This window comes from Leopardus geoffroyi, chromosome A2, assembly GCF_018350155.1.
Source record: "Leopardus geoffroyi isolate Oge1 chromosome A2, O.geoffroyi_Oge1_pat1.0, whole genome shotgun sequence".
NCBI lineage: Eukaryota > Metazoa > Chordata > Mammalia > Carnivora > Felidae > Leopardus > Leopardus geoffroyi.
Genome location: NC_059331.1, coordinates 20517229 through 20531057, shown reverse-complemented (window position 1 = coordinate 20531057; position 13829 = coordinate 20517229). Strand labels below are relative to the sequence as shown.

Genomic DNA, 13829 nt, shown 5'->3' with positions numbered 1-13829 from the left:
GGTCATAAAATGGAGCATCTTGAAGATGCGGATGGAATTCAAGGCAGCTTTGGGCTCTGCAGGGCTTTTGCAGAACTCACTCTGGGCCACTTTCTCCAGTTCGGTTAATTTTTATGTCCTAACTTTTCTTGCTACCACCATTTCTTTATGATCTTTATTCTTTTTCTTTTCCCTGCCTTGTAACATTGATTACTGAGGAACTGGGGCTTGGCCACCACCGCTCATAATCCTCATATGTCTAGGCATGAGCCTCAGCTCTGCTACTCCCTTTTCAACTGTCTCTACTTTTTAAAATTCGAACTTCAGGGCACAAGAATTTTTTTCTTTTTTAAGATTAAAAAAATTTCAATCTCTACACCCAATGTGGGGCTCCAACTTACAACCCCAAGATCAAGGGTCACATACTCCACCGACTGAGCCAGCCAGGTGCCCCAAGAATGTTTGCTGATAGTGTTGTGTGCTTAAAAACAAGGTTCCACATATATCCAATAGCTATTTCAAATATTATCTTTTTTTGGTCCACTTTATCCTGTGAATGTCCAGGATAAGTATACGTGTAGAATTTTCTACTTGTCTCTGTAACTCTATCAGCTTTTTGTTTTTTTTCTACAAGTTAAATGCTTATTTATTTTTGAGAGAGAGAGAGAGAGAGAGACAGAGTGCAAGTGGGGGACGGGCAGAGAGAGAGGGAGACACAGAATCCGAAGCAGGCTCCAGGCTCCAAGCTGTCAGCACAGAGCCTGATGCAGGGCTCGAACCCATGAACTTCGAGATCGTGACCTGAGCCGAAGCTGGATGCTTAACTGACTAAGCCACCCAGGTGCTCCTATTTACACGTTTTGAAGTCATGTTGTTGAATACATACACATTCCCAGTTATTATGGCTTCTTGGAATAATGTTCCTTTCATTGGTTTAAAAAAGGACCTGCGGAGTGCCTGGGTAGTTCAAACGGTTAAATGACTGACTCTTGGTTTTTGGCTCAGGTCATGATCTCACAATTCATGAGATCGAGCCCCTTCCAGCTCTGTGCTGAGCAATGGGGCCTGCTTGGGATTCTCTCTCCCTCTCTCTCCCCCCACCCCACTACACGCGTGCACTCTCTCTCTCAAAATAAATAAACTTAACAAAAACAAAAACAGGAGCTGCCAAGAGCCAGATAGTAAATATTTTGGGCTCTGCCAGCCATCTAGTCTCTGTAGCAACTGCTCAACCCTGCCATTGTAGCTCCACAGGAGCCATACGCAATATGTAAACAGACAAGAGTGGCTGTGTCCTAAAAAAACATTTTTTATAAAAACAGGCAGTTGGTTGGATTGGCCAGTGGGCCACAGTTTGCTGACCCCTAGTATAAAACACTTTTAGTCCTTCCAGTGTTTAAATTCCATTTTATGTCCTATTTATTCTATTCTATGTTGCAATAGCTTTCTTTTGTTGAGAGTTTGCCTGATATATCTTCACCTTTTTGTTTTCGAATTTGTGTTACTTTGCTTTAGCTGTCCCTATTATAAACATTTGGTAGATGCATTTAATGTATTTAATTCCATCTATGAACCTGCTTTTTAATTGCTGAGTTAATGCATTACACTTATGGTGACTGCGGACATATTTGGATTTCTTTCTGTTCTCGGTCTCAAAGTTCAGATCTGTTGCACCACCAGCAGGGTAGGTTAGCCATCAAACTCAAGATATGGTGGACTTTCATCTAGCACTAGGTTTCCTTAGCTCTGTAGAAAGCACAGGTCAGGAAATCCACATGTGTGGCAATGTCGGTCTCCTCAGGAGCCCAACAGCTACCCATGCATGCATTCCTCCCCACCTTCCACCCACAGGGAGCACCCTGGCACGGAGAACCGGTGTCTTCGTTTCCTACTGGTCTTTTCTATCGTTCCAGTTACTCAGGCACAAGGTGAGCATTTTAACTTGCAGCTCTCCCAGCCCAGACGCTTCATAGTAACCAAGACAGATAAACTGCACCTGGTGCATGGCTTTCTATCAAACACCCTCAAGACACATGACAAGGGAAAACCAAGGCCAACGCCTGACTGGGCTTGCTGGTAAGGATGCAGTGGGCCACTTTTGATTCAGACAGTTTATCACTCTGGTAGACAGTGAAAGCAAGATTATTCAAAGCGCCATGTCCCTGTGGTTCTTGTCCCCATGCAACAACAGGAAAGATATGAAATAAAAGGGCCAGATGACTGCAGTTCAAGTCATTGCTGAGGGGCCCAATCTAAGCTACTGCTGGGTGGCTTTATATTCTGCAGTTCTATGGGGGGGGGGCAGGGCAAAGAGCCCTCCTCTTCTTCAGAACCCAGGGGGAGATGGCAACGGTCTCATAACAGCCTCCCAGGGAAGACAGCAGCTCCTGACATGCCCTCTGCTCCCTCATCTTCCTCCGTTCCAGGAGGATCCCAAGGTGTCCGGTCAAAGACTTGGATTCACTGTGGTTCAAGCTTTTGCCTTTTGTAACCTATGTGCATATGTGCAAGTCTGCCACGACAAGGTCATTCTTCTACAGCTTCATCCCCTTTCATGTATCCACTAAGATTTCTCAGGGGCTCAGGCCACTCCATCAGATACCATCATTAGTTGTGCATATGGGGCCTGAGCCTCATCTTAAGGCAGCATTGGATGAGTGACCATAACGTGACAACTCCCAGTCAGGTGATCAGGCCCACTGACAGTACTGACTGAAGCCAGGCTCTGCATCTGGAGCCGAGCCTGCAGAGTACGACATTCATCCAGATGCAGCAGAAGTGCTGGCAACAGGGCATGCTCCACCCTGCCCAGGCAGTAGAGTCCGGGGCGGTGCCCTTGTCACCCCCACTCACACTAGAAAGCTCAGCATGATTAGCAGTCTGTGAAACGGTATTAAAGAGTCCAAAAAAACAGGATGAAGCTGCAGAGAATCTTTTCAGTGTCCAGAAAGTCAATCTTGTTCTGTTATCTCAAATGGAGACTGCTCCTTTCTGGAATCAGCAGATGTTGGCAGGTTTCAAGAGTTTTCATTTTCTTTTATTTTTAATGTTTATTTATTTTTGAGAGAGAGAGAGAGAGCAAGTGGGGGAGGGGCAGAGAGGAGAGGCAGACACAGAATCTGAAGCAGGCTCTAGGCTCCAAGCTGTCAGCAAAGAGCCTGACATGGGGCTTGAACTCACAAACTGTGAGATCATGACCTGAGCTGAAGTCAGGTGCTTAACTGACTGAGCCACCCAGGCACCCCAAGAATTTTCATTTTCAAGGTTTTCATTGGTCAGTGGAGGGTGGTGGCGGCAGTTTGGGTAACACTGACCAGACGCCCTGAGGACAAGAGCTGAGAGAGAGTAATGGTCCCTGCACCCCTCACCCTTGGGGTCTAAGGGCATTCTCTTCTTAATTTAGCTTAGTTCAGCAAGAATCTGGTTCTGTGGTCTTCCTTATATACCTTGTGCCATCCTAGCACACCTCCCATCTCCTGACGTGTCGGCCACATCATCACCACCTTAGGATCTGTCAACCATGGTCATGATCAGACTCTTTGCAAGCAAATGATCTCTGATTAGGCAGCCTGGAAGCCACTTTTGGAAGTACAGACGTCTGTGGGAAAGCCCAGCCTCACTCTTGCCCTTGACTTACAAGGTTCTTCCCCTTGCTGGAAAGATCCCAAACATCCTCTCTAGTATTTCACATCTCTGCGGTGTATCTCCTAAATTTATCTTTCTGACTTCATCTTCCTTCCTTTCCTCCTCTCTTACTCTGCTTCTGCCATACCAGCCTCCCTAGTGTCACTCGAACATGCCAGGGACATTCTTGCTTCAGCTCCTTGACACCTCCCATCCCCCAGATACCTATATAGCTTCCTCCCTGCCTCCTTCATCATGAAGTGACCCACAATCTGACCACCCCTATAAAAGTGGTACCTCCTTTCCATCCAGCATGCTCTGCCCCCACCATCCAACTTTTCTCTATAACAAACATTACTATCCAAACATTCTCTATATAACTGTTCCATAAATACAGGAATCTTGCCTGCTTTTTTTCACTGTTGGATCCCCAGCCTCTACAACACTTTGTGGCAGAGTGGATGCTCAATAAATAAGTGTTGAGTAAATTAATTTGGTCTAATCCAGTGAAATAAATCCCACTGAACACAGGCCACTCAGCCCTAGTTCATGGACAAGTGCCTTCCCTTGGCCCCAGGCCTAGTCATGGATTCCAAGTAACACTAAGCAAAGAATTTCTGCTCAAAAATTCACTCATCCATTCAACAATTACTGAACCCCTACTATGTGCCAGGTACTATTACAGGCATTTGTTAAAGCAAAGAGTGAGACAGGGAAAGTCCCTACCTGCATGGAGGTCACATTCCAGTGAGGAAAACAAACCAACAAATAAATGAGCTTTCCATGAACTGGGACAGATGGTCATTTGTGATTGCTGTGCACTGACGAAGGGGTTTATGGATCCCACTGTCTAGTTTTGACAATGCTAACTCTCACCAACAATGACTAGTGTGTTAGAAAGATTCCTGCAAAAAACCCTAAACAGAAATGTTACTTACTGAACTCACAAGTCACAGAAAGAAACCCTGGTGCTGCAATTTTTCTAGCCTCTAGAGGGAGCTCCTAATCAGCCAAAATAAGATGCCATGGAAAATGCTTTTAGAAAAACAAATGTTTTGAAACATTTCCCTCCCTACGTGACTTTGTTGCCAAAAAGTTCACTTATAAAAATTCTTACAGCTAAACACTTAAAGTTTTGAAAATATAATTTCCTTATATACTTATCACTTATCTCCCACCTTCACCCCCCCTTAAATTTTATTAGTTGTCAGTGTTCTGGACAAAAGAATTAACTAACAAACTGCCAGAAGTATAAAATGCAGGGAGAATGTGATCATTATTATAAGAGATTTCAACATCTGTAGCCAAAACTAAGGGCACAGGGGAACTAAGAAATGATAACAAACAAAATTCATCAGACACATGCAGAACTTGACATCTTTCAAAATGGAGAGCAATCATTTATTTCATACATCCAAGAATATTTACAAAGGGCTGGCATGCACTTGGCCGGCAAAAAGAGCTTAATTTACAATTAAAAAAAATTTTTTTTAATGTTAATTTATTTTTGAGACAGAGAGAGACAGAGCGTGAGCAGGGGAGGGGCAGAGAGAGAGGGAGACAGAATCCAAAGCAGGCTCCAGGCTCTGAGCTGTCAGTGCAGAGCCCAATGTGGGGTTCGAACTCACGAACCGCGAGATCATGACCTGAGCTGAAGTTGGACGCTTAACCAACTGAGCCACCCAGGCACCCCTCAATTTACAATTATAATCAGTATGTCTAATTATATCAGAAACAAATACGTTAGACATGTTTAAAGTGTTACCTCATTGGAAATTAAGGAAAACCTTTGATGGAAGGCGAAACCAAAATAAAACCACAAACTACCGAAACAGCAAAAAGAAAAAGAAGACTACTTGTTATTTTTTTCTGAAAAGAGACTATTTCCTAACGAAGCCTGGACATGGACAGACTCTCACAGCCACAAAGCCTTTGTTATTAAGGAAGAAAGACCAAAAATGTGGAAACCCAGTACTCATCCTTTGAATGAAGATAAAAACAAGAACAAAAATGATAGAAGAATCCAAAACAAATGAGGACAAGGGAGATAATAAAAAGAAATAAAATTTCAAATTACTGAAACAGACACTCTCCCACTGCCCCCCCCCAAAAAAAATTACAGGAAAGATAAATAAGCTTAAGACCCCCTTATTTGAGGGGTGCCTGGGTGGCTCAGTCCGTTAAGCGTCCGATTGCAGCTCACATCACAATGTCACAGTTTGTGATTTTAAGCCTCGCGTCAGGCTCTGTGCTGACAGCTCAGAGTCTGGAGCCTGCTTCAGATTCTGTATCTCCCTCTCTCTCTGCCCCTCCCCAGCTTGTACTCTCTCTCTCTCTCTCTCTCTCTCTCTCAAAAGTAAATAAACATTTAAAAAAAAAGACTGGTTATTTGAAAAGACTAATAAAATATATAAACTTCTATGAACCAGATTTAAAAAAAAGAGAGGGGGTAAAAATATACAAAATAGGAAATGAGAGCTGAGGACTACAGTAAATTTATAATTATTTGGAGAGAGTATTCTGTTCAATTTTATGGCTAACCAAATTTGAAAATATTGAGGAAATGGATGATTTCCTAGCAAAATATAAATTATTAAAATCAACCCAAGAAAAGTTGAAAACTTAAATAGAACAATTACCACAGAAAATTATATTTATTATGTATTAAATATTGCCTGGGAACCAGATGGTTTTATGGCTGAGTTTCATTTAACATTTACAGAGGAGATAATTCCAAATCTATTTAAATGATTCCACATAATAGGAAAAAAGAGGGAAAACTCTCCAATTCCTTTCAGGAAGCCAACTTAACATTCACACCAAACCTGATAAAGATAGGCGCCAAAAAGAAAGCTAGACAGACCAGGGGTTGGCAAACTTTTCCTGTAAAGAGCCAAAGAGTCTATATTTAAGGTTTGCAGGCCATACGGTGTCTGTTGCAAGTACTTAACTCTGTGTTGGAACACAAAGGCAGCCAGAGACATTATGTAAATAGATGAGTGTGGTAGTGTTCCAATAAATCTTTATTATGGACACTGAAATTTGACTCTGACATAATTTCAAGTGTTGCAAAATATTATTATTATTTTGATTTTTTCCCAACCATTTAAACATGTAAAAACCATTCTTAGGTCATGCATTGTACCAAAATTGGCCAGATTTGCTTGGGCAGGTACAGTGGTTTGCTGACCAAGGTAATAGCCCAATTTCACTAATCCATATAAATGTAAAAATGTGAAATAAACATTACCAAATAGAATCCAGCAATGTCAAAAGAATCGTACAGTGGGATTAAATCAAGTTTATTCCAGGAATGGCTCAATATCAGGAAGAATCAGCATATGTCCTTAGTGAACAATTCAAAGTAAAAATGAACAGCCACTTGGCCAAGTCAATATATGCCTAAAAGGATGCTTATAAAGTTCAGCAGATCTTAGGAACACTCTGCAATAGGAAGAAACTACTTAAAATTGATGAAGACTTATTTTGTTTCAGGCAAACAGCATTCTAAATGGTAAGGGGAAAGAAAACAATTTCCAATAAAATCAGGAACCTGACAGGGATGCCTTCTATCATTCCTATTATGCACAGTGCTTTGGGTCCCACAAACGCAACAGGATGGGAAAATTAGTATAAGTTTTGGAAAGGAAATAAAAACTATTTCCTTCTGTTGCTGATGTGATCGTATACTTTGAAACTCTAAGAGAATCTAATGAGAAAAAACAGTCTATGAGAAATAGTAGAAAATTTGGCATGTGGCCTCATAAAATAAATATATAAAAATCAGCGGTGTTTCTCTGTATTAATAGTAACCAAATGGAAATTCAGTTGGATAAAACATTCCATCCACAACAACAACAAACTATTAAATACTTAATAATAAATTAATCTGTAAGGACAATAACAGCATAAGAGAGGGGGGAGCAATACAGGGTCAAAGTTTTTATATACAGTTGAAACTAAATTGTATTAATTTGAGTGGGCTGTCGTAATTTAAGGTGCTAATTGTGATCTTTGGAGTGACACTAACAAAAAATTCAAAAATATATAGTAAAGGAAACAAAAAAGGAATCAAAATGGTAAACTAGAAAACCTAACACAAAAGAAGGCGGTAAAGGAGGAACTGAAAAACAACAAGAGGGGTGCCTGGGTGGTTCAGTCGGTTAAGCGTCCGACTTTGGCTCAGGTCATGATCTCATTGTTCATGAGTTTGAGCCTTGCATCAGGCTCTTTGCTGACAGCTCAGAGCCTGGAGCCTGCTTCGGATTCTGTGTCTCCCTCTCTCTCTGCCCCTCCCCTGCTTGTACTCTGTCTCTCTCTCAAAAATAAACATTAAAAAAATTTTTTTCAAATAAAAGAAAGAAAACAACAAGGATATCACATATAGAAAACAGCAAAATGTCAGTTCTTTCTTATCCATGATTACATTAAACAGCTTAAACTCTCCAATCAAAAGCAGAGAATGACAGAATAGATTATAACAAAGAAACAACTATATTGTCTACAAAACACTCTCTTTGTATCCAAGAACACAAACAGGTTGAAAGAGGAAGGATGGAAAAAGATACTCCAGGAAAACTGTACCAAAAGAGAGCTGGGTAGATATACTAATAGACTATAAACTACTAAACAGTAGAGTTTAAGACAAAAATCGTATAAAAAACAAAGACGTTATCTAGTAATAAGAGAGTCAATCTATCAAGAATATGTTATAATTATAGGGGCGCCTGGGTGGCTCAGTCGGTTAGGCATCTGACTCTTGATTTCAGCTCAGGTCTTAATCTCAGGCCAGTGAGTTCAAGTCCCGCATTGGGCCCTGCGCTGGGTGTGAAGCCTCCTTAAGATTCTCTCTCCCTCCCTCTGCTCCTCTCCTCCACTTGCACAAGCTCTCTCTCTCTCTCTCTCTCTCTCAAAAAAAAAAATAATAATAATAATAATTATAAACATATATGAAAGTAACAAAAGTCTCAAAATATAGGAATCAAAACCTGACAGAAATCAGTGGAGAAATAGAAAGTTCAACAATAATAGTTGGAGACTAATCATTTGATCAATTAGACAAAAGATACTGGGGCGCCTGGGTGGCGCAGTCGGTTAAGCGTCCGACTTCAGCCAGGTCACGATCTCGCGGTCCGTGAGTTCGAGCCCCGCGTCGGGCTCTGGGCTGATGGCTCAGAGCCTGGAGCCTGTTTCCGATTCTGTGTCTCCCTCTCTCTCTGCCCCTCCCCCGTTCATGCTCTGTCTCTCTCTGTCCCAAAAATAAATAAACGTTGAAAAAAAAAAAAAAAAAAGATACTAGGGAAAGAGAAGATTTAGACATCACTATATAGCAACCAGACCTGACAGACATCTAGAGAACACCCCTCCCAACAACAGCAGAACACCATTCTCCTCGAAGGCATGTAAAACATTCTTCAGGACAGAACATATATCAGGCCACAAAACAAATCTCAATGAATTGAAAAAGGTTGAAATCATACAGAGTATCTTCTCTGACCACATGGAATGAAAATAGAAATATATATATATGTATGTATGTGTGTGTATATATATATATATATATATATATATATATATATATATAGAATGTTAATAAAAATAATAGAAGGAAATCTGGAAAATTCACCACTCTGTGAAAATCAAAACCACATTTTATTTAAAAAAATATTTTTTTAAGTTTATTTATTTTTGACAGAGAGAGAGTGCAAGCATGAGCTGGGGAGGTGCAGAGAGAGAGGGAGACACAGAATCTGAAAAAGGCTCCAGGCTCTAAGCTGTCAGTAAAAGAGCCTCACGCAGGGCTCGAATCCATGAACTGTGAGATCATGACCTGGGCCGAAGTTGGACACTTAACCGACTGAGCCACCCAGGGGCTCCAAAAACACACTTTAAAAAAAGAATATTTATTTATTTTGAGAGAGAGTGTGTATGCACGTTCAAGAGTGGAGGAGGGGGAGAGAGAGAGGGAGAGAAAGAGAATCCCAGGCAGGCTCCACGTTGTTAGTCCAGAGCCTGAAGCCCGAGGCCGATGTGGAGCTCGATCTTACAAACCATGAGATCATGACCTGAGCCGAAATCAAGAGTCAGACATTCAAATGACTGAGCCACCCAGACAACCCCTACTAAAAACACACTTAAAAAAAAATTTTTTTTTAAATGTTTATTTATTTTTGAGAGAGAAAGACAGAGCATGAGTGAGTGAGGGGCAGAGAGAGACGGAGACACAGAATCTGAAGCAGGATCCGGGCTCTGAGTTGCCAGCACAGAGCGTGACGCAAGGCTCAAACTCACAAACCAGGAGATCATGATCTAAGCTGAAGTTGGATGCTTAACGGACCGAGCCACACAGGTGCATGCCCCAAAAAACATACTTTTAAATAACTAGTGGGTCAAAAAGAAATCCCAAGGAAAATGAGAAAATACTTTTATATGATTAAACACAAAAACACAACATCCCAAAATGGATGGGATATAGCAAAAGCAGTGCTCAGAAGGAAATTTATAGCTGTGAATGCCTCCATTAAAAAAAGAAGAAATATCTCAGGGCACCTGGCTGGCTCAGTCAGAATAGAGAGTCACTCTTGATCTCAGGGTCATAAGTTTGAGCCCCACATTGGGCATACTTTACTTAAATAAATAAACTTAAAAAAAAAAGAATATCTCAAATTAATAACCTTCCACCTCAAAAAACTAGAAAAAGAAGAGCAAACTAAATGCAAATAGGGCAGAAATAATAAAGATTAGAGCTAAAATGAACAGAATAGAAAATAAGATAAACAATATATCAATAAAACCAAGTTGATTCTCTAAAAAGACCAACAGAATTGACAAGCCTTTAGCTAGACTGAAAACTCAAATTAGTAAAATCAGGAATGAAAGTGGGGACCTTATAGAATAAAAAGATCATGAGAATCTTACAAACAATTTGCTATACCAGCAAATTAGATAACCAAGGGGAAATGGGCAAATTCCTAGCCACACACAAACAACCAAAACTGACTGAAGAAGAAATAGAAAATCTGAATGGGCCTGTAACAAGGAAAAAGATTGAATCAACAGTTTAAAAACTTCTAATAAAGAAAAGCCCAGGGCCAGCTGACTTTATTGGTGAATTTTATAAAACATAAAAGAAGAACTGATACCATTCCTTCTAACATTCTTCCCAAAAACAGAAGAGAAGAGAATCTTCCTAACTCATTCCTTGAGGGCAGCACTTCCGTGATGCCAACTCCTGACAAAGATACCATAAGAAAAAACCCCTAAAGACCAATACCAATTATGAGTACAGATGCAAAAACTTCAAAAAAAAAATCAGGAAATCAAATCCAAAAACGTATTAAAAGGATTATACAATGGGACCTAATGGGATTTATCCCAGGAATGGGAGCAAGGCAAGTGCAACATATGAAAATCAATATTAATAAAGGGGAAAATCACATGATCATCTCAATTGATACAGAAAAAGAATTGACAAAATCTAGTATCTTTTCATGATAAAAGCATTCAATAACCTAGGAGTAGAAGGAACTTTCTCAACTTGATAAAGGGCAGCTATGGAAAACCCACAACTGACATTGTTCTCAATGGTGAAAGACTGAAAGTTTTTTCTCTAAGATGAGGAATAAGACCAAGATAATCTGCTTTCATCACTGTTATTCAACATCATACTGGAAGTTTTAACCAAGGCAATTAAATAAGAAAGAGAACTAAAATGCATCCAAGTTAGAGGAACCATGGGTTTGGGCCCTGCATCGGGCTCTCCGCTGTCAGCACAGAGCCTGCTTCAAATCCTGTCCTCCCCCCCCCATCTCTCTGCACCTGCCCCATTCACACACTCTCTCTCTGTCAAAGTAAATAAACCTAAGCAATTGTTTAAAAAGAATAAAAATACTTAGGAATAAATTTAACCAAGCAGGTGTAGGACTTGTAGACTTAAAACTATAAAACACTGAAAGAAATTAAAGGAGACCTAAGTATATGGAAAGATATTCTGTGTTCATGGGTCAGAAGACTTAATATTCTCCAAAGTGATTTACAGATTCAATGCAATACCTTTTATTCTCACTGCCCTTTTTTTTTTTTTTTACAGAAACGGAAAGCTCAGATGGAATTGCCAAGGTGTCAGAATAGCCAAAATGATCTTGAAAAAGATAAAGTTGGAGGACTCAAACTTCTCAATTTCAAAGCTTACTACAAAGCTACAGTGATCAAGATAGTATGGTACTATCTAGATATGTAGATCAATGGATTAGAATTGAAAGACCAGAAATAAACCTATAGATCTATGTTCAATTGATTTTTCTTTTATTTTTTAATTTTCTAAGTTTATTTATTTTTTGAGAAAGAGAGAGCAGGAGCAGGGGAAGGGCAGAGAGAGAAGGGGACAGAGGATCTGAAGCAGGCTCAGCAAAAAGCCCAGTGTGGGGCTTGAACTCAAGAACCACGAGATCATGACCTGAGCCAAAGTCAGAGGCTTAACCAACTGAGCCACCCAAGAGCCCCTGTGTTCAACTGATTTTTCAACAAGGACACCAAGACTCAGGGGAAAGGATATTCTCTTCAGCAAATGCTGCCTGGACAACTGGGTAACCCTCTGCAAAAGCATGGAGTTGCATTCTTGTCTCACAGAATATACAAATATTAACTCATAATCGATTGAAGTCCCAAAGGTAAGTGATAAAACTATAAAACTCTGAGAATAAAACACAGGAGTAACACTTTATGAGCTTGGATTTGGCAGTGGATGGATTCTTAGCTCTAGCATCAAAGTATAAGCAATGGAAGAAAAATAGATAAATTGGATGTCAACAGAATTAAGAACTTTTGTGTACCAAAGGTCATTATATAAAAAAGGAAAAAACAACCTACAAAATGGAAGAAAATATTTAAAAAAATTTTTTTAATGTTTATTTACTTTTGAGAGAAACAGAGACAGAATGCGAGTGGGTTAGGGGCAGAAAGAGAGAGAGACACAGAAGCAGAAGCAGGCTCCAGGCTCTGAGCTGTCACAAAGAGCCCGACACGGGGCTTGAACTCACGAGCTGTGAGAGATCATGACCTGAGCCGAAATCAGATGCTCAACCAACTGAGCCACCCAGGTGCCCCAAGAAAATATTTTCAAATCAAATATCTGATAAGGACCTAGAGTCCAGAATATATAAAGACGTCTTACAACTCAACAATGAAAAGACAAAGAAGCCAATTAAAAAGTGGTCAGTGGACATGAATAGACATTTCTCCAAAGAAAAATACGCAAATGCCCCCAAAGCACATGTTTAACATCATCTGGCAAATGCAAATCATAACCCCAATTAAATGCTATAATTTTAAAAAGTGGCAAATAACAAGTATTGGCAAGGATATGGAGACTGGTGGGAATGTAAAATGGCCTGGATGCTGTGGAAAACAGATTGGCAGTTCCTCAGAAAGTTAAACACAGAATTCCCACATGACCCAGCAATTCCACTCCTAGGTATATAGCTAAAAGAACTAAAAACAGGTGTTCAAACCAATACTTGCACGCAAATGCTCAGAGCAGTACTATTGACAATCACCAAAGAGCGAAAAACACTAACGTATCTGCCAATTTATGAGTGGATACACAAAATGTGGTATATCCATGCAAGAAAATAGTAGTTAGCCATAGAAAGGAATGAAGTACTGATACATATTAGAACACGGATGAACCTTGAAAACATGCAAAGTAAGAGAAGCCAGTCATAAAAGGCCATTTATTCTCTCATTCCATTTATAAGAAACATCTGGAATAGGCAACTCCATACAGACTAAAAGGAGATTAGTAGCTGCCAGGGTCTGGGGTGACAGAAGGGTAGTGGGAAATGACTGTGTAATGGATACACGGTTTATTGGGGGGGGGAGGGGGCAAAATTAGAATTAAAACAAGCCGAGGGGCGCCTGGGTGGCTCAGTTGGTTAAGTAGATAGCAGTGATAGCAGTGATGGTTGTATAACATGGCACATGTACTAAAAGCCACTCAATTATACACTTTAAAATGGTTAAGGGGTGCCTGGGTGGCTCAGTCAGTTAAGCAACAAACTCTTTTTTTTTTTTTTTTAATTTTTTAAATGTTTTTTTAATTTATTTGAGAGAGAGAGCCAGAGAGAGAGAGAGAGAGAGAGAGAGAGAGAGAGCAGGGGAGGGGCAGAGAAAGAGAGAGACACAGAATCCAAAGCAGGCTCCAGGCTCTGAGCTGTTAGCACAGAGCC

The 13829-nt window shown here is 40.3% G+C and overlaps 1 protein-coding gene and 1 long non-coding RNA gene across 3 annotated transcripts in view; one reads left to right on the top strand and one right to left on the bottom strand.

Annotated features, from left to right (window-relative positions):
- IQCF3 (IQ motif containing F3) overlaps nucleotides 1-13829 on the bottom strand; it is a 63603-nt gene that overhangs the window by 24043 nt on the left and 25731 nt on the right. The gene's annotated exons all lie outside the window — the stretch shown is intronic.
- On the top strand, nucleotides 1815-11895 carry LOC123605690. Its single transcript, XR_006715856.1, has 2 exons — nucleotides 1815-1907; nucleotides 11693-11895. It is a non-coding gene; the product is annotated as an uncharacterized LOC123605690 (long non-coding RNA).